At 45.3% G+C, this 24,420-nt stretch overlaps 1 pseudogene; it reads right to left on the bottom strand.

Moving 5' to 3' along the window:
- The window catches only part of LOC125506039, a 33,271-nt pseudogene extending 12,864 nt beyond the window's left edge, over nt 1–20,407 (bottom strand).
- Between the last annotated feature and the right edge of the window lie 4,013 nt (nt 20,408–24,420).

Raw genomic sequence — 24,420 nt, 5'->3', positions numbered from 1 at the left:
TCTGTGTGATCTGAAGACTTATTACACTTGAGGACTATGAATCCTCCAGCCGGTTAGGCGTCACGTTCTAAGCATCCAAGAGTCATTGTGGATCGCCGGTGAACGAAGTCTGTGAAGGTTTGGAAGTCTACCTTGAAGACTTACCAGAGTGATTGGGCAAGGACTGGGTGTCCTTAGCTCAAGGGGAATAAGGTGAAGATGGGGTCTTCTGAGTTGAATCTCAGCCTCCCTAATCAGACGTACAGTTGTCACAGCAACTGGAACTGGTCCAACAAATCATTGTCTTCAACGAGTCACTGGTTTCATCCCTCCCTTCCCTTTACTTACTCTTGGTCCTTGTGAAGTCATTGTACGATTGAATCACCATTTGGCTTCACTGAGTGATTACTTGTTCTGATTGGCTTCACAATATCTTCCTACCTGATCCTTACTGCCTAGCTGCTATTAGTCATTGTGCTTTCACTTCATTGAATACTTGACTATGGTTTGCCTAGTGTAGTTTACCTTCCACTGCATGGTAATAGGTTTATTTCTATCGTTTGTGTTCGAAACTTATATGTTTTGAAGACTTTCATAAAAATCGTCTATTCACCCCCCTCTAGTCGATCACTAGCACTTTCAAGAAGAGGTCATATGCATTCTCAGAAGATTTTGAAGATAAATCAGTTTAGAATACATTGACCTCAAAGTGCGAAGACATTCACTCATAGATAGAGAGTTGGTTCCAGATTTGTACGAATCCATGAATAAGTACAAGTGAGGAATCTAACTACTTTGTGAAGCATAAGTGAACATACTAAGCATATTATGAGATGCAGTATGAAATAGATTCAACTTGTGTGAATAGAAACTGCTTGTGGTAGAAAATGATGAATCTATAGGATCAAAGGGGCCGTAAAAAGGAGGTTTTATTTACCACACGAAGAACTGCTAGACGGAGTGGGAGAGGAGGCCGAGCAGTTTGATCTTCCGTGCCCTAACTTGGCGACGGAGGACACCTACGGCGACGGCGGAGAAGACGATGTCCGCGGCCAGTGTGAAGACGGCGCCGGTGAGGTCACGGCAGCTAAGCGCTTCGTTGCCGGTGTCGTCGAGGGCTAGCAGTGGCGCTAGGGTTTGTGCGAGAGTGGAAGAAAGGATAATGACTATGGTGAGGCATGTATTTATAGGGATAGGGACGGCACAGTGATATTACACAGGTGCCCCTGACGATTCACATCTGAAGGACACATGGCTATCATGCAACACATCGGAGGTTGTTCCATGTTTCCACACACGCCTGGATTGTCGGGTGGTCATTCCCACTTCTCCGGGTTTCAGTTTGAAGGATTTAGCATTGAAAAACAGATTAATGTTTGTCTCTGTGTCTTCTGCTGACAAGGACGCAGAGAAGACAGTTTGACAGTGTCAATTGAATGCATATGATTTGGATAGATAGACTTAAGATAGAAGCATAGAGGGGTTAGGGTCCGATCACATTCACTTAGGTCAAAAGATTCAACGTGAAGACATAGCTATAAGTGAATGTTGTAGAGGACAGAAACCAAATTGAAGATAAACATGATGCCATGTTAACATTGAAGACAAACAAAATGCGAAGACTTTGCAAATGTAACGCCATGAGAAAAACACTTCAAAGGGAAGAATTTTGGTGGTGGCGTTACCCACCGTATAGGAAGTATTAGACCCAGAAACGGCGCACAATTATCGTGGCGCTCCGAAGTCAAATTCCATGTTAATATATTCACACTCAGAATGTAAGTCTTCATTGATTGAAGATATACTTTACTTCGTGTGTTGCACATCTAAGTCATCAACATGCTTAAGTGTTAGGATGTGTGCCTGATCACAGGACATTTGAGGATTCCAAGATATTTAGCTCACACCCTAACTTGCAAAACCTCTTCTCATCCAAGGGCTTGGTGAAGATATCTGCCAATTGCTCTTCAGTGTTGACATGTATGATATCAATATCTTCCTTCATTACATGATCTCTGAGAAAGTGATGACGATTTTCAATGTGCTTTGTCTTTGAGTGCTGAACTGGGTTGTTGGCAATCTTGATGACGCTCTCATTGTCGCAGTAGAGTGGCACTTGCTTCAGATGGATGCCATAATCTTTGAGTGTTTGCTTCCTCCATAGAAGCTGAGCGCAGCAAGATCCAGCAGCAATGTATTCAGATTCAGCAGTGGAGAGAGATACACAGTTCTGCTTCTTTGAAGACCAACATACAAGTGACCGTCCCAGAAAATGACATGTGCCTGATGTAGACTTGCGATCCACCTTGTCACCAGCATAATCAGCATCCGAGAATCCAACCAGATCAAACTCTGAGCCCTTTGGATACCATAATCCTAGAGTTGGGGTGTAAGCCAAATATCGAAGAACTCGCTTCATAGCTAAGTGATGCGATTCCTTTGGTGCCGCTTGGAATCGAGCACACATGCAAACACTAAGCATAATATCTGGCCTAGATGCACATAGATAAAGTAAAGAACCAATCATGGAGCGGTCTACCTTTTGATCGAACTCTTTACCATTGTCGTCGGGACCCAGATGATGTTTGGCTGGCATTGGCGTCGTGAAGCCTTTGCGGTCTTGCATACCAAACTTCTTCAGGCAATCTTTGAGATACTTCTCTTGAGATATAAAGATGTTGTTGCGTTGCTGACGTATTTGAAGACCAAGGAAGAACTTCAGCTCACCCATCATGGGCATCTGATATTGCTCTTGCATCGTATATCCAAACTCTTCACTGTATTTCTGGTTAGTGCAGCCGAAGATAATGTCATCCACATATATTTGGCACACAAACAGTTCACCATCATATGTCTTCGTGAAGAGAGTAGGATCCAGGGAACCAGGTTTGAAGCCTTTGCTCTTCAGGAAGTCTTTGAGTGTGTCATACCAAGCCCGAGGGGCTTGTTTGAGGCCATACAGTGCCTTGTTGAGCTTGTACACCATGTCAGGATGTTTTGGATCTTCAAAGCCAGGCGGTTGTGCAACATACACTTCTTCTTCAATCTTGCCATTGAGAAAAGCGCTCTTCACATCCATTTGATATAGAAGTATGTTGTGATGATTTGCATAGGCCAGCAGTATGCGTATGTCTTCAAGTCTAGCCACAGGAGCAAATGTTTCATCGAAGTCAATCCCTTCAACTTGACTGTATCCTTGAGCAACAAGACAAGCTTTGTTTCTGATAACTTGACCATGCTCATCTTGCTTGTTGCGATATATCCATTTGGTGCCTATTATATTGTGCTTCCGAGGATCAGGACGCTTAACCAGTTCCCATACATTATTCAGCTCAAACTGTTGAAGCTCTTCTTGCATAGCTTGAATCCATTCAGGTTCCATGAAGGCTTCTTCAACTTTCTTGGGTTCTGTTATTGAGACGAATGTGAAGTGCCCACAGAAATTTGCTAGCTGTGTTACCCTTGAACGAGTGAGTGGACCTGGTGCATTGATGCTATCGATTATTCTCTCAATCTACACTTCATTTGCAACACAAGGATGTACAGGACAAAGATTTTGCTCTTGCTGATCATTGTTATTGTTAGAGGGATTGTCGTCAGGCTGAGCATTGTCTTCAGGTTGATCAGGTGCGGTGATGATAAGTTCTTCTTCAGGTTGAGCTTCAGAAGGTATGATTTCTCTAGTTCCCATAAGTTTGATTGATTCACTGGATGGAACTTCATCTAGCACATTTGGCAGGTTCTCTCTTTGCGAGCCGTTAGTCTCATCGAACCGCACATCCACAGTTTCAACCACTTTATAGTGAAAGAGGTTGAAGACTCTGTAGAAGTGCGAATCCTTTCCATATCCAAGCATAAAACCTTCATGTGCTTTACGTGCAAATTTTGAAGTGTGATGTGGATCCTTGATCCAGCACTTGGCACCAAATACTCTGAAGTAACTGACATTTGGCTTCTTGCCAGTAAGGAGATCATAGGATGTCTTGTTCAGAAGCTTGTGAAGATAAACACGGTTGATGATATGACATGCAGTATCAATGGCTTTAGGCCAGAACTTTCTTGGAGTCTTGTTATCATCGAGCATCGTCCGGGCCATCTCAATAAGTGTTCTGTTCTTGCGTTCCACGACGCCATTCTACTGCGGCATGTACGGAGCTGAGAATTCATGTGCGATGCCCAAAGTATCAAGATAAGTGTCTAGGCTAGTGTTCTTGAATTCAGTGCCATTGTCACTTCTGATGTGCTTGATCTTGACACCATAGTTGTTCATGGCTCGATTGGCGAAGCGTCTGAAGACATCCTGCACTTTAGTCTTGTAGAGGATTATATGCACCCAAGTATATCTTGAATAATCATCAACAATGACAAAGCCATAGAGACAAGTAGTAGTAGTAAGAGTTGAGTAATGAGTGGGACCGAAAAGGTCCATGTGGAACAGTTCGAAGGGTTGAGTCGTTGTCATGATTGTCTTCAAGGGATGCTTGGCCCTCGTCATCTTTCCTGCTTCATAGGCACCGCATAAGTGATCCTACTTGAACTTGACGCCCTCGATGCCTATGACATGCTTCTTCCTTGCAAGAGTGTGCAGGTTCCTCATGCCAGCATGCCCTAGCCTCCGATAGCAGAGTCAGCATTCAGAAGCTTTTGCTAGAAGACATACGGCAAGTTGTGGTCCTGCTGAGAAATCTACCACGTGCAAATCATCTTTCCGATACCCTTCAAAGACTAGAGACTTGTCAGATTCCATTAGAACAAGGCAACGATATTTTCCAAATATCACAATCATGTTTAAATCGCAAAGCATTGAGATAGACATTAAGTTGAAACCAAGGGATTCAACAAGCATCACTTTATCCATGTGTTGATCCCTTGAGATTGCAACTCTACCTAGACCCAATACCTTGCTTTTACCAGTGTCAGCAAATGTGATGTGACTTTTGTCAGATGGACGTAAAGTTGAGTCCATGAGAAGACTTCGCTTGCCAGTCATGTGATTAGTACACCCACTATCAATAATCCATTCTGAAGCAGCTGGTGTCATACCCTACAGTGCAGTCAGGGGGATAGGCTTCACGAAGAGAATTGTGAAGCATAAACATTTGACGAGCAAGTGGATTATGAAAGCTTAGATCGAGGTTAGGACTGATAGGTGAAAGTTCTAGTGATCGACTAGAGGGCGGGGGGGTGAATAGGCGATTTTTATGAAAGTCTTCAAAGCACGTAAGTTTCGAAGACAAACGATAGAAATAAACCTATTATCATGCATTGGAAGGTAGACTACACTAGGCAAACCATAGTCATGTATTCAATGAAGTGAAAGCACAATGAAAAATAGCAGCTAGGCAGTAAGGATCAGGTAGGAAGTGTTGAGAAGCCAATCAATACTCGTAATCACTTAGTGAAGTCGAATGGTGATGCTATCGTACAATGACTTCACAAGAACCAACAGTAAGTAAAGGGAAGGATGAAACCAGTGACTCGTTGAAGACAATGATTTGTTGGACCAGTTCCAGTTGCTGTGACAACTGTACATCTAGTTAGGGAGGCTGAGATTCAACTCAGAAGACCTCGTCTTCACCTTATTCCCCTTGAGCTATGGACACCCAGTCCCCTCCCAATTACTCTGGTAAGTCTTCAAGCTAGACTTCCAAACCTTCACAGACTTCATTCACCGGTGATCCACAATGACTCTTGGATGCTTAGAATGCGACGCCTAACCGGCTGGAGGATTCACAGTCCTCAAGTGTAATAAGTCTTCAGATCACACAGACAAGAAGACGTAAGTGATGCCTAACACTCTTTGGCTCTGGGTGGTTAGGGCTTTATCCTCTCAAGGAATTCTCTCTTAAAGGCTTCGAGGTGGGTTGCTCTCAAACGACAAAAGCCGTACTTTAACTCTGAGCAGCCAACCGTTTATGGTTGTAGGGGGTGGGCTATTTATAGCCACTAGGCAACCCGACTGACACATGTTCCAACAGTCAGATTTCAAACACACACGGCAACTTTACTTGGGCTACAATCAAAGCTGACTTATCCAACTTTGAACAAGATTCGCTCTCATAGTCTTCACTCGAAGACATAGGATTTTGATTAAGCATCACTTCAGTCATTCTGACTGGTTTTCTTGGACCCCACTTAACAGTACGGTGGTTCCTATGACTCAACAAAGAAGAAAAAGGAACTATGAAAGATCTAAGTCTTCGCGCTCCATAGTCTTCATGCGATGTCTTCTCTTGTCATAGTCTTCAAGGTGAATGTCTTCACTTACCACCTTTGACTTCAATGTCTTCATACATTTTTAGGGGTCATCTCTGGTAGGAAAACCGAATCAATGAGGGACTTCTACCTGTGTTATCCTGCAATTCTCACAAACACATTAGTCCCTCAACTAGGTTTGTCGTCAATACTCCAAAACCAACTAGGGGTGGCACTAGATGCACTTACAATCTCCCCCTTTTTGGTGATTGATGACAAACTAGTTGAAGTTTTCAACGGGGAATATAATATGTGAAATTGTAAAGGATAAGGAATTGTCTTCATAAGTTGCAAGGGCTCCCCCTGAAGATGTGCATATAAGTAATTTGCTTTTGGAATGCAAATGCACATGGCAGGTTGTACTTGTGGAGATCCTCTTCAACTTATGATGACAATTCATCATGCATGAAAGGTATGTGAAGATAATGACATGCATAATGAAAATGAACGTTTGCAAAATCTTCTAAGTGCGGAATTTATCGTCGCACATGTGGAATTTATCATCGCATCACAAAATAGAAAATAAGTAGCAGACGACCATCGAGTTTAAGTGTTACAACTGAAAGAACCAAATGTATCAAAACGAGAGTTGTAAACACTAGGCAAAACATAAAGTAATCGCCCATATGGACCCGCTTGAAGACTATCAAACTCATATGCTTCTCCCCCTTTTGTCAGTGAGGACCAAAAAGGTTTGAAGACATAGAGCATCTACTCGTTCCCATGAAGAGTAGGTGAAGCAGCAGGGTCGTCGGTGGTGTTCGGCGGTGCAGAAGAACTTGGGGCAGTGTCGAGGCGTGCAGAAGTAGGGGGCGGTGAAGTGGCATCATCTTCGTCCTCGATCACTCTGGCATTCACAGTTGCCGCAGAGGAAGAGAACTCAGAGTCTTCAAGAGATGGAGTTCGTCGCAGCACAGCCCTTCGGGGAGGTGTGGAGTCAAACTTGAAACGTTCAGAGAAGCCATCCTCTTGAAGATCATCCTCAGAACACATAAGCATCATCCCTTTCCATGTACGCCGACAGGTTTCATGGGCAACAAAGGCATTCTTGGTGGCAAGATTGCGAATGCGGTTGACATCCACCAAGAGGCTTTGCATTTGGCGCTTCAGCCAGTCATGATGCCTATCCTGTTTCTGATGAAGAGCAACCAGAAGCTCTCGGTCATTGAGAACACGAGATCGCTTCTTGGGTCGTTGGGCAATAGTGCTTTTAGTGGCTTCAGTAAGGGCACGATGAGGTGCACGTGTAGTACCAGCCAGAGGATAAACACGAGTGACTGCTTCAACTCCTTCAATGTTTTGAGTGAAACTTTGATGCTCCACATTCTGAAGACTAAGAGGTTCCTTGGCAGGCTCTAGATAAATGGCTTCAACGGACATATCCACATCAGGCAGAAAGATCCGATGATTGCGAGCAGATGGCTGATATGAGATAGCTGAGTGGAGTTTAATCAGCCGCATTATCCATGGAGCGTAGAACTTCAAGCCAAAAAGATCAGATCCTGATGCAGCAAGTTGGCGGATGAAGAAGTCTTGTGCATTGAAGCATTTGCCATGAAGAATATAGAAGACCAAAGTCTTCATTGCACCTTCCAGCTTTGCATGTGGAGAATGTCCTTTGATGGGCCAGAGAGTTTGCCTTATAATGTGATAGATAGTCCTTGGCAGATACTCTAGGTCTTCAACAAAGAACTCCTTAGGATATGCAGCGTCTTGTGTCAAAGGCTTCATCATACTGAGCATCTGACTCATGTTCGGTTCAGGCTTCTGAAAGATGCTCTCCATAGCTTCACTGTGAAGCTGACAGCCAGGTTCATAGAGATCTCCAGGAGTGGGCATACCAGTGTTCTCAATGATATCAAAGGCTTTGGCTTCGTGATGAACATTTCCTGTCATCCACTCAAGGACCCAAGTCTTCGGATCTCTGTTGTAACCACGTATGTGAAGTGTGGCATAAAATTGGAGCAGCAACTCTTTGTTCCAGTGCTCTTGGTCGGTGACGAAAGGCAACAATCCAACCTCTTTGAAGCAATCCAGAGCTTCTTCCAAATAGGGCAGACCAGCTATTGCTTCGGTGTCAAGACGCATATGTGGGAAGATGTGAACTTGATTGTACAGAATGCAGGAGTAATAGCTTCGCTGCGGATAGCTCCAGAACCGATCAGAAGATATTCGTTCCCTTAAGTAGGGGTTCTTGGAGCTATTGAAGAAGGTGTTGTCTGCTTTGAAGCCGTTGACATTGAAGGATCCAGGTGTTGATGCAGGACCTGGAAACCTGGGCAACCTTGGCATTGGCTTCTGTACCTGAGGCCTATGCTCAATATGATAGTCAAACTGAGGACCCGCAGCAGGCGCAGGAACAGAAGCAGTGCTCTCTTTGTGAGCCGTTCGTTTCATCGAACCGCACATCCACTATTTCAACCACTTTGTAATGAAAGAGATTGAAGACTCTGTAGGAGTGTGAATCCTTTCCATATCCAAGCATAAAACCCTCATGTGCTTTTGGTGCAAATTTTGAAGTGTGATGTGGATCCTTGATCCAGCACTTGGCGCCAAATACTATGAAGTAACTGACATTTGGCTTCTTGCCAGTAAGGAGCTCATAGGATGTCTTGTTCAGAAGCTTGTGAAGATAAACACGGTTGATGATATGGCATGCAGTGTCAATGGCTTGAGGCCAGAATTTTCTTGGAGTCTTGTATTCATCAAGCATCGTCCGAGCCACCTCAATAAGTGTTCTATTCTTGCGTTCAACGATGCCATTCTGCTGTGGCGTGTACGGAGCTGAGAATTCGTGTGTGATGCCCAAAGTATCAAGATATGTATCTAGGCCAGTGTTCTTGAATTCAGTGCCATTGTCACTTCTGATGTGCTTTATCTTGGCGCCATAGTTGTTCATTGCTCGATTGGCGAAACGTCTGAAGACATCCTGCACTTCAGTCTTGTAAAGGATTATATGCACCCAAGTGTATCTTGAATAATCATCAACAATGACAAAGCCATAGAGACAAGCAGTAGTAGTAAGAGTTGAGTAATGAGTGGGACCGAAAAGATCCATGTGTAGCAATTCAAAGGGTTGAGTCGTTATCATGACTGTCTTCGAGGGATGCTTGACCCTCATCATCTTTCCTGCTTCACAGGCACCGCATAAGTGATCCTTCTTGAACTTGACGCCCTCGATGCCTATGACATGCTTCTTCCTTGCAAGGGTGTGGAGGTTCCTCATGCCAGCATGCCCTAGCCTTCGATGCCAGAGCTAGCATTCAGAAGCTTTTGCTAGAAGACATACTGCAAGTTGTGGTCCTGCTGAGAAATCTACAACATACAAATCATCTTTTCGATACCCTTCAAACACTAGAGACTTGTCAGATTCCATTAGTACAAGGCAATGGTATTTTACAAACATCACAATCATGTTTAAATCACAAAGCATTGAGACAGACATTAAGTTGAAACCAAGGGATTCAACAAGCATGCCTTTATCCATGTGTTGATCCTTTGAGATTGCAACTCTACCTAGACCCAATACCTTGCTTTTACCAGTGTCAGAAAATGTGATGTGACTTTTGTCTGATGGACGTAAAGTTGAGTCCATGAGAAGGCTTCGCTTGCCAGTCATGTGATTTGTACACCCACTATCAATAATCCATTCTGAAGCAGCTCGTGTCGTACCCTACAGTGCAGTTAGGGGGATAGGCTGCACGAATAGAATTGTGAAGCAAAAACATTTGACGAACCAGTGGATTATTAAAGCTTAGATCGAGATTAGGACTGATAGGGCAAGTTGCAAGCGATTCAGAAACAAAGTACATAGTAAGACCATTTGGGCATTTGATCTTGCGCCCTACAAGATGTTTAAGGTCCCCAGCAATAGTGTCAGACGATTTTGGTTTTCGGCTGGAGACCTTTCCCTACAAAATAGAGTTAAGCTTTCTTAGCCACCCACATCTTCAGGGGTGGCTTCTAAGCAATAAGTCTAAGTGCAACATCTGAGAACTTTGGCTTTGGAGCCCTAGCAAAAAATATTGCAGGTGAACAATAGTATTCATAAGAATAAGCAGAATAGTTCTTGGTCTTATGAACATGGCGGTTTGATGAACCGCACTCATATTCATAGGCCTGAGTATGGCTTCCCTGCAAAACATTTGCGTTAGTATGACTCAGGTGAGTCCACTGTCTGTATGAAGCCTTTGGACCGTATGAAGCCTGTGGTCTGGGGTTTGTCTTCTTCACCTGTGGTGTCATGATGACATTCACAGGAAGATTCTCCAAACACCTTTTCGGCACCCAGATCTTCTTCATAGGCGGTCCATTCCTGCAGTTAGTACCAATGTACCTGGCAAACACTTCACCATTCTGATTCTTAAACAGTTTATAGTTTGCATCAAAGGATTCATCAATAACAATGGGGTTAGCACAAGTGAAGCCAGATAGGGTGGATGGATCTGCTGAAGGTTCCTTTGCAGCAACCCATGTGGTTTTGGGGTACTGCTCAGGTTTCCAGTAAGAGCCATCATCATTCATTTTCCTTACGAACCCAACACCCTCTTTCCTAGGGTTTCAGTTCAGAATCTCCCTTTTGAGGACATCACATAGTGTCTGATGCCCTTTGAGACTTTTGTACATCCCTGTTTCAAGCAATGTCTTCAACCTAGCATTTTCATCAGCAATAGCAGTGGTGTCCTCAGCAGAGGGGTTAGTTACCACATCAACAGTTGAAGATATTGCAATAGTAGCAGCAGTAGAACACCTAGCAATAGAAGTAGCGTTGTCACGCTCAATGCATTTAAGACATGGTGGTTCAAATCCTTCCTGAGCGAAACTGATCTGTTTGGTGCGAAGTGACTTGTTTTCCTTTTGAAGATCTTCATGAGCCGCTCTCAATTTCTCAAGATCTTGCTTCCTTTGAAGATAATCATAGGAAAGCTTTTCATGAGTTGTTGAGAGCGTTTCATGACGACTTTCAAGTTCCTCATACTTAACATGAAGATTTTTTATGTCTTCAATTAAGGACTGAGATCGAGTCATTTCAGCGTCTAACAGGTCATCGCTTTTGTCTAATAGTATTTTAATATGTTCCATAGCTTTCTGTTGTTCAGTTGCAATTTTAGCAAGTGTTTTGTAGCTAGGTTTGGAACCACAATCAGAGTCATCTTCACTGGATGTTTGATAGTGAGTAGTGCGTGTGTTTACCTTGGCACCGCGTGCCATGAAGCAGTAGGTGGGAGCAGAGTAGTCCTTGTCATTTGAATCGGTGTCGGTGATGAAGTCATTGTCTTCAGTGTTGAAGATGGACTTGGCAACGTATGCTGTAGCCAGACTTGCAACGCCAGAATCGAACTCCTCCTCAGACTCCACCTCCGCCTCCTCAGAAGCGGACTCATCCTCAGAGTCCATTTCCTTGCCAACAAACGCACGTGCCTTGCAAGATGAGCTCTTCTTGTGTGATGAAGACTTGGAGGAAGACTTGGAAGAAGATTTTGACTATTTCTTCTTCTTCTTGTCGTCAGAGTCATACTCCTTGCTCTTCTTCTTGTCGTCAGAGTCATACTCCTTGCTCTTCTTCTTCTTCTTGTTCTCATTGTCCCACTGTGGACTCTCAGAGATGTAGTGGCCAGGTTTCTTGCACTTGTGACATGTTCTCTTCTTGTAGTCATGAGCAGAAGCTTCATTATTCATTGAGCTTGATCGTGAAGACTTTCTGAAGCCTTTCTTCTTGGTGAATTTTTGGAACTTCTTCACAAGCATAGCAAGCTCCCTTCCAATGTCTTCTGGATCATCAGAACTGCTGTCAGACTCTTCTTCAGATGAGGAGACAGCCTTTGCCTTCAAGGCACGAGTTTGCCCATAGTTGGGACCATAGATGTCTCTTTTCTCAGAAAGCAGAAACTCGTGTGTGTTGAGCCTTTCAAGTATGTCAGACGGATCGAGTGTCTTGAAATCAGGACGTTCTTGAATCATTAGGGCTAGGGTGTCAAACGAACTGTCAAGTGATCTCAGGAGTGTCTTGACGACTTCATGCTTGGTGATCTCAGTAGCGCCGAGGGCTTGAAGCTCATTTGTGATGTCAGTGAGTCGATCAAATGTGAGCTGGACATTCTCATTGTCATTTCTCTTGAAGCGGTTGAAGAGGTTGCGAAGGACACTGATTCTCTGATCCCTCTGGGTTGAGACGCCTTCGTTGACCTTGGATAGCCAGTCCCAGACTAGCTTAGATGTTTCCAAAGCACTCACGCGGCCATACTGTCCTTTGGTCAGATGACCATAGATGATATTCTTGGCAGTAGAGTCCAGTTGAACGAACTTCTTGACATCAGCGGCAGTGACACCTTCTCCAGCCTTGGGAACGCCGTTCTTGACGACATACCATAGATCGACATCAATGGCTTCAAGATGCATGCGCATCTTATTCTTCCAGTAGGGATATTCAGTTCCATCAAAGACGGGGCACGCAGCGGAGACTTTAATTATCCCTGCAGTCGACGTAGCTAAAACTCCAGGTGGTTAAACCGAATCACACAGAACAAGGGAGTACCTTGCTCTGATACCAATTCAAAGTGCTAGTGATCGACTAGAGGGGGGGTGAATAGGCGATTTTTATGAAAGTCTTCAAAGCATATAAGTTTCGAAGACAAACGATAGAAATAAACCTATTATCATGCAGTGGAAGGTAGACTACACTAGGCAAACCATAGTCATGTATTCAATGAAGTTAAAGCACAATGACAAATAGCAGCTAGGCAGTAAGGATCAGGTAGGAAGATGTTGAGAAGCCAATCAGTAGTCGTAATCACTTAGTGAAGTCGAATGGTGATGCTATCGTACAATGACTTCACAAGAACCAACAGTAAGTAAAGAGAAGGGAAGGATGAAACCAGTGACTCGTTGAAGACAATGATTTGTTGGACCAGTTCCAGTTGCTGTGACAACTGTACGTCTGGTTAGGGAGGTCGAGATTCAACTCAAAAGACCTCGTCTTCACCTTATTCCCCTTGAGCTAAGGACACCCAGTCCCCGCCCAATTACTCTGGTAAGTCTTCAAGGTAGACTTCCAAACCTTCATAGACTTCGTTCACCGGTGATCCACAATGACTCTTGGATGCTCAGAACGCGACGCCTAACCGGCTGGAGGATTCACAGTCCTCAAGTGTAATAAGTCTTCAGATCACACAGACAAGAAGACTTAAGTGATCCCTAACATTCTTTGGCTCTGGGTGGTTAGGGCTTTATCCTCTCAAGGAATTCTCTCTTAAAGGCTTCGAGGTGGGTTGCTCTCAAACGACAAAAGCCGTACTTTAACTCTGAGCAGCCAACCGTTTATGGTTGTAGGGGGTGGGCTATTTATAGCCACTAGGCAACCCGACCTGATTTGTCCGAAATGACCCTGGGTCACTAAGGAACTGACACATGTTCCAACGGTCAGATTTCAAACACACACGGTAACTTTACTTGGGCTACAAGCAAAGCTGACTTGTCCAACTTTGAACAAGATTCGCTCTCATAGTCTTCACTCGAAGACATAGGATTTTGATTAAGCATCACTTCAGTCATTCTGACTGGTTTTCTTGGACCCCACTTAACAGTACAGTGGTTCCTATGACTCAACAAAGAAGAAAAAGGAACTACGAAAGATCTAAGTTTTCGCGCTCCATAGTCTTCATGCGATGTCTTCTCTTGTCATAGTCTTCAAGGTGAATGTCTTCACTTACCACCTTTGACTTCAATGTCTTCATACATTTTTAGGGGTCGTCTCTGGTAGGAAAACCGAATCAATGAGGGACTTCTACCTGTGTTATCCTACAATTCTCACAAACACATTAGTCCCTCAACTAGGTTTGTCGTCAATACTCCAAAACCAACTAGGGGTGGCACTAGATGCACTTACAATAGGGCAAGTAGCAAGCGACTCAGGAACAAAATACATAATAAGACCATTTCGGCATTTGATCTTGCGCCCTACAAGATGTTTAAGGTCCCCAGCAATAGCTTCAGACGAATTTGATTCTCAGCTGGAGACCATTCCCTGCAAAAGAGAGTTAAGCTTTCTTAGCCACCCACATCTTCAAGGGTGGCTTCGAAGCAATGAGTCTAAGTGCAGCATCTGAGAACTTTGGCTTTGGAGCCCTGGCAAAAAGTCTTGCTAGTGGACAATAGTACTCATAAGAATAAGCAGAGTAGTTCTTGGTCTTATGAACATGGCAGTTTGATGAAACACGCTCATATTCATAGGCCTGAGTATGGCTTCCCTGCAAAACATTTGCATTAGTGCGACTCAGGTGAGTCCTTTGTCTGTATGAAGCCTTTGGACCATATGAAGCCTGTGGTCTGGGGTTTGTCTTCTTCACTTGTGGTGTCATGACGACATTCACAGGAAGATTCTCCAGCAACCTTTTCGGCACCCGGACTTTCTTCATAGGTGGCCCATTCCTGCAGTTAGTACCAATATACCTAGCAAACACTTCACCATTCTGATTCTTAAACAGTTTATAGTTTGCATCAAAGGATTCATCAATAACAATGGGATTAGCACAATTGAAGCCTGACAGGGTGGATGGATCCACTGAGGGTTCCTTTGCAGCAACCCATGTGGTTTTGGGGTACTGCTCAGGTTTCCAGTAAGAGCCATCAACATTCATTTTCCTGTCAAACCCAAGACCCTCTTTCCTAGGGTTTCGGTTCAGGATCTGCCTTTTGAGAACATCACATAGTGTCTGATGCCCTTTGAGACTTTTGTACATCCCGGTTTCAAGCAATGTCTTCAACCTTGCATTTTCATCAGCAATAGCAGTGGTATCCTCAGCAGAGGGGTTAGTTACCACATCAACAGTTGAAGATATTGCAATAGTAGCAGCAGTAGAACACCCAGCAATAGAAGTAGCGTTGTCACGCTCAATGCATTTAAGACATGGTGGTTCAAATCCTTCCTGAGCGAAACTGATCTGTTTGGCGCGAAGTGACTCGTTTTCCTTTTGAAGATCTTCATGAGCCGCTCTCAATTTCTCAAGATCTTTCTTCCTTTGAAGATAATCATAGGAAAGCTTTTCATGAGTTGTTGAGAGCGTTTCATGACGACTTTCAAGTTCCTCATACTTAACATGAAGATTTTTTATGTCTTCAATTAAGGACTGAGATCGAGTCATTTCAGCGTCCAACAGGTCATCGCTTTTGTCTAATAGTTTTTTAATATGTTCCATTGCTTTCTGTTGTTCAGTTGCAATTTTAGCAAGTGTTTTGTAGCTAGGTTTGGAACCACAATCAGAGTCATCTTCACTGGATGTTTGATAGTGAGTAGTGCGTGTGTTTACCTTGGCACCGCGTGCCATGAAGCAGTAGGTGGGAGCGGAGTAGTCCTTGTCATTTGCATCGGTGTTGGTGATGAAGTCATTGTCTTCAGTGTTGAAGATGGACTTGGCAACGTATGCTGTAGCCAGACTTGCAATGCCATAATCGGACTCCTCCTCAGACTCCACCTCCACCTCCTCAGAAGCGGACTCCTCCTCTGAATCCATTTCCTTGCCAACAAATGCACGAGCCTTGCTAGATGAGCTCTTCTTGTGTGATGAAGACTTTGAGGAAGACTTGGAAGAAGACTTTGAGTATTTCTTCTTCTTCTTGTCATCAGAATCATACTCCTTGCTCTTCTTCTTCTTCTTCTTGTTCTCATTGTCCCACTGCGGACACTCAGAGATGTAGTGGCCAGGTTTCTTGCACTTGTGGCATGTTCTCTTCTTGTAGTCATGAGCAGAAGCTTCATCATTCCTTGAGCTTGATCGTGAAGACTTTCTGAAGCGTTTCTTCTTGGTGAATTTTTGGAACTTCTTCACAAGCATAGCAAGCTCCTTTCCAATGTCTTCAGGATCATCAGAACTGCTGTCAGATTCTTCTTCAGATGAGGAGACAACTTTTGCCTTCAAGGCAGGAGTTTTCCCATAGTTGGGACCATAGATGTCTCTTTTCTCAGAAAGCTGAAACTCATGTGTGTTGGGCCTCTCAAGTATGTCAGACGGATCGAGTGTCTTGAAGTCAGGACATTCTTGAATCATCAGGGCTAGGGTGTCAAACGAGCTGTCAAGTGATCTCAGGAGTGCTTTGATGACTTCATGCTTGGTGATCTCAGTAGCGCCGAGGGCTTGAAGCTCATTTGTGATGTCAGTGAGTCGATCAAACATGAGCTTGACATTCTCATTGTCATTTCTCTTGAAGCGGTTGAAGAGGTTGCGAAGGACACTGATTCTTTGATCTCTCTGGGTTGAGACGCCTTCGTTGACCTTGGAGAGCCAGTCCCAGACTAGCTTGGATGTTTCCAAAGCACTCACACGGCCATACTGTCCTTTGGTCAGATGACCACAGATGATGTTCTTGGCAGTGGAGTCCAATTGAAAGAACTTCTTGACAACAGCAGCGGTGACACCTTCACCAGCCTTGGGAACGCCATTCTTGACGATATACCATAGGTCGACATCAATGGCTTCAAGATGCATGCGCATCTTATTCTTCTAGTAGGGATATTTGAAGGAAATATGCCCTAGAGGCAATAATAAAGTTATTATTTATTTCCTTATATCATGATAAATGTTTATTATTCATGCTAGAATTGTATTAACCGGAAACATAATACATGTGTGAATACATAGACAAACAGAGTGTCACTAGTATGCCTCTACTAGACTAGCTCGTTAATCAAAGATGGTTATGTTTCCTAACCATGGACAAAGAGTTGTTATTTGATTAACGGGATCACATCATTAGGTGAATGATCTGATTGACATGACCCATTCCATTAGCTTAGCACCCGATCGTTTAGTATGTTGCTATTGCTTTCTTCATGACTTATACATGTTCCTATGACTATGAGATTATGCAACTCCCGTTTACCGGAGGAACACTTTGTGTGCTACCAAACGTCACAATGTAACTGGGTGATTATAAAGGTGCTCTACAGGTGTCTCCAAAGGTACATGTTGGGTTGGCGTATTTCGAGATTAGGATTTGTCACTCCGATTGTCGGAGAGGTATCTCTGGGCCCTCTCGGTAATACACATCACATAAGCCTTGCAAGCATTGCAACTAATGAGTTAGTTGTGAGATGATGTATTACGGAACGAGTAAAGAGACTTGCCGGTAACGATATTGAACTAGGTATTAAGATACCGACGATCGAATCTCGGGCAAGTAACATACCGATGACAAAGGGAACAACGTATGTTGTTATGCGGTCTGACCAATAAAGATCTTTGTAGAATATGTAGGAGCCAATATGAGCATCCAGGTTCCGCTATTGGTTATTGACCGGAGACGTGTCTCGGTCATGTCTACATTGTTCTCGAACCCGTAGGGTCCGCACGCTTAAGGTTTCGATGACAGTTATATTATGAGTTTATGAGTTTTGATGTACCGAAGGAGTTCGGAGTCCCGGATGGGATCGGGGACATGACGAGGAGTCTCGAAATGGTCGAGACATAAAGATTGATATATTGGAAGCCTATATTTGGATATCGGAAGTGTTCCGGGTGAAATCGGGATTTTACCGGAGTACCGGGAGGTTACCGGAACCCCCCGGGAGGTATATGGGCCTTAGTGGGCCTTAGTGGAAGAGAGGAGAGGTGGCCAGGGCTGGGCCGCGCGCCCCTCCCCCCCTAGTCCAAATAGGACAAGGAGAGGGGGGCGGCGCCCCCCTTCCTTCTCTCTCTCCTCTTTCCCCCCTCCCGAATCCTATTCCAACTAGGAAGGGGGGGAATCCTACTCCCGGAGGGAGTAGGACTCCTCCTGGCGCGCCCTCTCCTGGCCGGCCGCACCCCCCTTTGATCCTTTATATACGGAGGCAGAGGGCACCCCTAGACACACAAGTTGATCCACGTGATCATATTCTTAGCCGTGTGCGGTGCCCCCTTCCACCATAGTCCTCGATAATATTGTAGTGGTGCTTAGGCGAAGCCCTGCGACGGTAGTACATCAAGATCGTCACCACGCTGTCGTGCTGACGGAACTCTTCCCCGACACTTTGCTGGTTCGGAGTCCGGGGATCGTCATCGAGCTGAACGTGTGCTAGAACTCGGAGGTGCCGTAGTTTCGGTGCTTGATCGGTCGGGCCGTGAAGACGTACGAGTACATCAACCACGTTGTGCTAAACGCTTCCGTTGTTGATCTACAAGGGTACGTAGATCACACTCTCCCCTCTCGTTGCTATGCATCACCATGATCTTGCGTGTGCGTAGGAAATTTTTTGAAATTACTACGTTACCCAACAATATTTAGTTCCATCGAAGACTGGGCACGCAGCGGAGACTTTGATTATCCCTGCAGTCGACATAGCTAAAACTCCAGGTGGTTAAACCGAATCACACAGAACAAGGGAGTACCTTGCTCTGATACCAATTGAAAGTGCTAGTGATCGACTAGAGGGGGGTGAATAGGCGATTTTTATGGAAGTCTTCAAAGCATGGAAGTTCCGAAGACAAACGATAGAAATAAACCTATTACCATGCAGCGGAAGGTAGACTACACTAAGCAAGCCATAGTCAAGTATTCAATGAAGTGAAAGCACAACGACTAATAGCAGCTAGGCAGTATAGATCAGGTAGGAAGATAGTGTGAAGCCAATCAGAACAAGCGGTCACTCAGTGAAGACAAAAGATAATGCAACCATACAATGACTTCACCAGAGCCAACAGTAAGTAAAGGAATGGGAATGATGAAACCAGTGACTCATTGAAGACAATGATTTGTTGGACCAGTTCCAGTTGCTGTGACAACTGTACGTCTGGTTAGGGAGGCTGAGATTCAACTAAGAAGACCGTGTCTTCACCTTATTCCCCTTGAGCTAAGGACACCCAGTCCTCGCCCAATCACTCTGGTAAGTCTTCAAGGTAGACTTCCAAACCTTCACAGACTTTGTTCACAGGTGATCCACAATGACTCTTGGATGCTCAGAACGCGACGCCTAACCGGCTGGAGGATTCATAGTCCTCAAGTGTAATAAGTCTTCAGATCACACAGACAAGAAGACTTAAGTGATGCCTAACACTCTTTGGCTCTGGGTGTTTAGGGCTTTATCCTCGCAAGGAATTCTCTCTCAAAGACTTCGAGGTGGGTTGCTCTCAAACGACAAAAGCCGTGCACTAACGCTGAGCAGCCAACCGTTTATGGTTGTAGGGGGTGGGCTATTTATAGCCACAAGGCGACCCGACCTGATTTTCCCGAAATGACCCTGGGTCACTAAGGAACTGACACGTGTTCCAACGGTCAGATTTCAAGCACACACGACAACTTTACTTGGGCTACAAGCAAAGCTGACTTATCCAACTCTGAATAAGATTTGCTCTCATAGTCTTCACTCGAAGACATAGGATTTTGGTTAAGCATCACTTCAGTCATTCTGACTGGTTCTCTTGGACCCCACTTAACAGTACGGTTGTTCCTATGACTCAACAAAGAAGAAAAAGAACGACGAAACTGCTAAGTCTTCGTGCTCCATAGTCTTCACGCGATGTCTTCTCTTGTCATAGTCTTCAATGTGAATGTCTTCACATACCACCTTTGACTTCAATGTCTTCATGCATTTTTAGGGGTCATCTCTGGTAGGAAAACCGAATCAATGAGGGACTTCTACCTGTGTTATCCTACAATTCTCACAAACACATTAGTCCCTCAACCAGGTTTGTCGTCAATACTCCAAAACCAACTAGGGGTGGCACTAGATGCACTTACAACAACTAAGAACAGTACCTATGAACCCTAGAACTAAATTCAGTAACTATGAACCCTATAACATGAATAATAACTATGAACCCTAGAACATGAACAATACCTACAAACCCTAGAACAAGAATTGGAATGCTGCAAAGTCACAACTTAAAACTTACTTCAGTGGCACAGGCAATGAACCTCCTCCCAGTATTTATCCCCTCAAATGCAACATATTTCCTCCCTGGATATTCATGCTCACAAATCACATTCAAGTCGTCAGCAAGACCCTCGAACGACGGCTCATCAGTTGTAGCTGGGATCTGAGAAATCCAACAAAAACTTGTTCAAATTGAGCAAATGTTGAACCCTAGAAACCATATAACACAAATGAGCAATAGAAGGTTCTGACCTTGATAGGGGAGTCGTCGAAGGAGATGTACTGCGCGGCGGAGCCCTCAGTGCTCTCGCTGTCGCTCCAGGACACCATGGCTGCCGGCGGCGGTCGGAGAGGAGAGGAGCAAGAGAGAGGGGAGCGAGCGAGCATGAGAGCAGAGAGAGCGAGCGAGATGTGGTCGGGCGCGGGCGGTCTGTCTCTCGCGACCCGAGTGCGTCGGTCTTAAGGAAACGGTGCCGTCCGCGCGTCCGTTAGGACACGTCAGAGATTTTGGGCCCACCTGTCGGAAACACCCTCAACCGCGCCAAATGACAGGTTCAGTGCACTCTGCAAAACTTTTACTGAATGCGCGATGGCTTTTGTAAAAGATTAGCGACCAGGTTGTTTTCTGCAAGAGAAGCTTCAAATATGGTGGTTTCTTGCAATTCACTCCTTTAATTCTGATGCTGCCATTTTCACTAAGCTGAATAAATCGGGTATTAGGCTTATGGGCATGACCATGCTCACCGATGCGTGGTGGCATGCAGCGAGGCGATCTTTACAGAGTTGGAGCCTGAAATGGTTGAAGCCATGGCCCTGAGGTGTGCTGTTCAGTTGTCAGTAGATGAACATGTCTCTCATGTGATCTTTGTCTCTGATTGCTTTGATCATTCCCTTGTTGGCTCACTTGTTGCTGATATCAAGTGTGTTTCTGCGCTATTTGACTCGGTGATATTCAAACATGTTTCGTGTGCACTTAAATGTCAAGCTCATTTGTTTGCTAAATCACCTATGCACTCTATTAGTTCTAGTGTTTTACGTTCTGTTTCGGATTGTATCTGCGGAACTTTGTATAATGTCGTTGTTTAATCAATAAAGCTGAAGTTCTCCCCCAAAAAGTTCACTTTTGTTTGATAAATAAGCGAATTTCTGATTGATTTAATCCATAAATAAATCACGTTGACAACAATTGCAGTATTGATTCGTATTGGTTTTTTTTTGAGGGGTGATTCGTATTGGTACACAATGGTGGAACTAAAGCAAGGCCGGATGGGCCATGGACAGCCCAATATTTTAAAATTTGTCCACAACCTTTTTTACTGCTGGGCCTTAGAACACCGGCCCACAGGCTATTTCTTTCATTTTGGCTGGTCCAGCCCGCCCAGAGTTGAGCTTAGGTAAACAAGCAAGTGTGTACTAGGCATAGGAACGGTATTTATGTGAACGTGCTAAGTACTACAAACGCATAAGCCAGTAATAGCATCTACAGTCAGCTCCTTAAACGTTCCTTATATGTCCAGACGGATGGCTGAGTCAGTGATCGATCATGAAATGGTGGTCCATCCGGTCCCCTCAAATCGGCCCTATACGTCTGAACTGATCGCACCCCTTATATCCAGCTCGTATCTGGGACAAATATGAGGAGGGCCGGACGCAACCGGCCCCATCCGTCATGCCAGACAAGATAGACCAAACCCACCTCAAATTTCACCAAATTGACCAAGTCCATTGCCCTCCTCATCATCTGTCCTCCATGTCTCGCATCTGAGTCATAGTTGTCCTCCACCCTTGCTCCCCATCCTGTAGGTGCAGTTGGGTCACTGACATGTGGGCCCAACAGGCATCTGGCCCACATGCCAGTGACCCAACTGCACCTGCAGTTATGTCACTGTAGCTCAGTCCGTCCGCCACCATAGATGTCACCATTGGGTACCCCATCACCATCGTTGGCACGGAAGATGCATCGTCATCGTGCATGAGGATGAGCTGCATGGGCAAAGGAAGCAGCGCAAGCGGGAAGCGGTGGCGAAGGAAGTTGCGCAAGCGGGAAGCAGCGACGAAGGATGTTCCGGCCAAGGAGCTTGTGGACGTCAAGGAGGATGTGTCCCTTTCGCTGCGCCCGGCCACCCCGCGCGTGTCCGCCCTTCCGCCGACAAGGAAGCCTTCATCTGCACCACCCGTGACCAATGACGATTCGACGTCTGGATGGGTGATTCCAGAGGGATTTATGCAAATAGAGGGGTCGGAGAAGGTGTGTGACTCGCCGCAGCTCCAATGGGCGTGGACAAGCACGGGCAGCGGCGGCGCCAGGTCTGCACATGTCATGTTCAACTGAATGTCATAGTAGGACATGATACCTTTTTTTTTTGACTATTTCCTGTAGGGCAAAGCCCCACAGTCCTTTATTGACACGGTACATTTTTTGCTCCATTTTGTATCGTTCGTTATTCGCTATGCCATTGGTCAAATTAGTTGCATGCGACATTGGATCGATTAGCTGCATATATGTCTATGCTGTTAGTTTATTTGAAGTTACATTCATAATATTTAAGGATGTTTTGTTGATGGAATCTTGGTGAGCCACTTTGTCGGACGAACCCTCCATGGTTGGGTACCACGGACGCTGCACTGGAGCTCCACCCTCCCTCGTGGCATCAGGGCCAGGAGGAAAGTATGGGCACAGCTGCATAGCGCATGGCTTGAGCACGGAGGGAAGCACGGTGAAACTTAGCTATGCGCTTACGCACATCAGGTATTGATAATATTTGCCATGACACCCAAGACAATGCTCCGAGAGAAACAAGGAATAGCGCGTGAACTATTCCCATTGCCGGAGCGGATTAATTAACCAACTAATCAGAGCTGTCGCTCGCCTGGATTTTTAATTTCTTGCACCATTTGCACGTACGGGTCTGTGAGGAGGAGAATCTTCCATCATCATAAACTATGATCTCCTGTAACAGCCACACGGTCAAACCTCAGACGGCGGAAACAGGCGAATCTACGTGCGGCCGGGTCGACCGCCACCTTCCGCACGCGCACTCTCTTTGTCTCCGTCCAAATGGCGCATCCGTATACGGTATACCTTCACCACCAATTTACCCAAACCTAAAACGCGTTACCGCACCGGCCGACCGCGCACCTCCTTACTATTTGTCTCGTCCTCCGGCGCGCCGCTCCGGTCCGGCCTATATATACATGGTCCGTACATTTTGTTCTTCGTCACCGCCAGTACGCACCTCGCTCTACACCGCCTGCAAGGACTTCTTTCTTTCTTGGAACGTTCGACCAGCCATGAACGCCACGGTCAGTGTTAGCGGCGGTGCCGTCTTTGGCCGGAGGAGCCGCCGCACTGTCAAGGCGGCCGCGGCTGCGAGCGCTGGCGTCCGCCGCCCGGCGGGCAGGGCCACGGACTACTACAAGGTGCTGTCGCTGGAGCACTCGGCGGGCGTGGGCGAGGAGGAGGTCAAGCGCGCGTACCGGCGGCTGGCGCTGCAGTACCACCCCGACGTGTGCCCGCCGTCGCGCAGGGCCGAGTCCACGGAGCTCTTCGTCGAGCTCCGCCGCGCCTACGAGACGCTGTCCGACCCGGCTACGAGGGTGCGGTACGACGCTGAGCTGAGGACGGGCCGGGCTGAGGCGAGGCCGCCGGCGGATGGGTTCGCGAGGGACGTGTGGGAGGCGCAGCTGTGCGTGCTGCGGGCGCGGTCCGAGCGGCGGCAGAAGGCGAGCGGGTACAGCGGCCGCCGGTTCTAGGCGATGGACGACGGTCTGATGCTTGAGCGCTGCAAGCTCAAGTTTGTTCCTTGTGTTGACCTGGTTGATTCTTTCATTTGACCGTACCCGTACACACAGAGTGATGACTCGTGGCATCTGTTTTTATTTGGGTGTTTGAGTTGTGTAAGGTGTAATATCATGACAAAAATAACTGATTTTTACATGAAGTTTTTTAATTCAAAGTTTTGCATGTTTTTGAGTGACGTTACTAATGTTTTCACTGAACTCCACGTATATTTGTTTGCACGTCGTTTGTCACCCCAAAATGAACTGAACTCATTCAGTTAGATTCTAAATCCCATTCTCATATCATTTGAATTAGATGCAAAATATTTCAGTTAACATTCCCATACATATAGTATGTTTGGATGTCAAACGGAAGTAAAAGTTAATCAATCTACTTCCTCCGATCCAATTAATTAGCTAACGAGGGAGTATTATTTTTTGTGCTTTGAATTTAATATCGTTTTCACACATAAAATATTGCTCAAAATCAGTTGAAATTTGGCTAATGTTGTTCGGATGGGGATCCAACTGTAAAAGTAAATCGACGTCCAAATTTTCGTAGA

This window comes from Triticum urartu, chromosome 5 (assembly GCF_003073215.2).
Source record: "Triticum urartu cultivar G1812 chromosome 5, Tu2.1, whole genome shotgun sequence".
Taxonomy (NCBI): domain Eukaryota; kingdom Viridiplantae; phylum Streptophyta; class Magnoliopsida; order Poales; family Poaceae; genus Triticum; species Triticum urartu.
The sequence above is the reverse complement of the archived record's forward strand: the minus strand, read 5'-3'. Positions and strand labels throughout refer to the sequence as shown.